The 1814-nt window shown below is 37.3% G+C and overlaps 1 non-coding gene across 1 annotated transcript; it reads right to left on the bottom strand.

The window, feature by feature from the left end:
- Positions 1–201: 201 nt before the first annotated feature.
- Positions 202–334, bottom strand: LOC126005119 (small nucleolar RNA SNORA51). Its single transcript, XR_007494295.1, has one exon. It is a non-coding gene; the product is annotated as a small nucleolar RNA SNORA51 (small nucleolar RNA).
- Positions 335–1814: the final 1480 nt, after the last annotated feature.

Raw genomic sequence — 1814 nt, 5'->3', positions numbered from 1 at the left:
TAACCCCTGAGCACTGCCGGGTGTGGTCCAAAAACCAAAAACCAAAAAAAAAAAAAAAAAAAAAAAAGGTAAGATAAATGATATGGCTAAAATTTGGATCAGCCATGGATACAGATAGAAAGGTAAGAATAATTATTCATTTTATGCTAGGAAATGAGACTAGAGCAATTTTAGTTCTTTATTTTTTCTTTCTTTTTTTTTTTTTGTCCCCCAATTCACAATACAGACCAGGCAAATGGTCTGGGTTGAGATGTATGTGGGGTGCATTTACTGTACCTCCTCTTTCTATGCAGTCAGTGTAAAGAACACAGCCTGTGGTAAGAATTGGGAGGCCTTTTCTTTTCTTTTTTTATTATTTTTTAATATATATATATCAAATCCTTCACCAGTGCAACATTCCCATGACCAATATCCCAAGTGTCCTTTCTCCCCACCCCACACAGAAAGCAATTTTACTTAAAAATGAATTAATTTTGATGAGGCTTTACACTTATTTATGTACGTACTTATTATATTTTGGTTTAGAAGTCATACCTGGTGGTACTTAAATCTTAAATAACAGGGCTTAAATCTGGCTCAGGTGATGTTCAAGAGGCCAGATAAAGTAGTAAGGATCAAACCCAGGTTGGCTGTATACAAGACAAGCACCCTATTTGCTGTACAATCTCTCTGCCCAGTGCTTTAAATTTTTTATATTAAATTTGTTTAAATTTAATATAGAGATATGACTCAAATTACAGTGTACAAACTTTGCATGAAACCATGGGTTCAAACTTTGGTACCATATGGCACCCTCCAGCCTGTTTTAATCCTTTAGAGTTTAGGCCCTCAACATGGCTGAAATGGAGCACCTAAGCACCGCTGAAAGTGGCTCCTCCCACCAAAAAAAAGTTTCTACTTCCTGTTCAGAAGATGTGTATGTGTCATCTGGAAATTTGCCAACCTGTGGGAAGAGATCTAGACCATTATTCATGAAATCAGCTCTAAGAAAATGATAGGTACCCTAAATATTGACACCATGGGAGGTGTCTCAGCTTGATTCTAAAGCCTGCTTTCTAAGACCTGAGAGAGTTTAGTAAAGTTCATTAGGCTTACTCCTGGCTCTCCACTCTAAAGGAGTGATGGGGATCACAGCCAGATCAGCTGTGTGCGAGGTAAGCACTTTACCTGCTGTGCTATCTCTCCAGCCATTAAAATTTCAGGCAGCCTAGTGGAAAGGGGATAAAAACAAATTCAACATGGAAGAGCATAAAAAAATCTTACTAAGAGAGAGATAGCATGGAGGTAAGGCATTTGCCTTGCATACAGAAGGACGGTGGTTTGAATCCTGGCAACCCATATGGTCCCCCCGAGTCTGCCAGGAGCGATTTCTGACTATAGAGCCAGGAGTAAATCCTGAGCGTTGCCAGGTGTGAACCAAAAACAAAACAAAACAAAATCTTACTAATGAAAAAGAATGTGGTTAAACTATTTAGGGAGTAGGTCTTCTGGAAAGTTTTGGGTCAGTTACTCTAAAAATTTCCTGGAAGCTTTATTCTTCTTGGCAGTAAAACGAAGGTTATCTTTGGGGTTACACTGACTTTTAGAATTGATTCACTTTCCTCCCCATGTCCTGCAATCTAACATCCAGGGATGCCACTGATGAAATATTCAGTATTGGAATGATACTTGATGTATAATTAAATAGAATGCATTTAGCAGTTGAATTTAATAGGCATTTTATCTTCAAGTTAATGAACCTTAATTTAGAGACTCTCATAAAAATAAATTAATATTCTTTGAAATACTACCATGCTTCGAGAAATACATAATTA

Source organism: Suncus etruscus, chromosome 3 (genome assembly GCF_024139225.1).
Source record: "Suncus etruscus isolate mSunEtr1 chromosome 3, mSunEtr1.pri.cur, whole genome shotgun sequence".
NCBI classification, from domain to species: domain Eukaryota; kingdom Metazoa; phylum Chordata; class Mammalia; order Eulipotyphla; family Soricidae; genus Suncus; species Suncus etruscus.
This window is presented reverse-complemented; position numbering and strand designations above follow the sequence as displayed.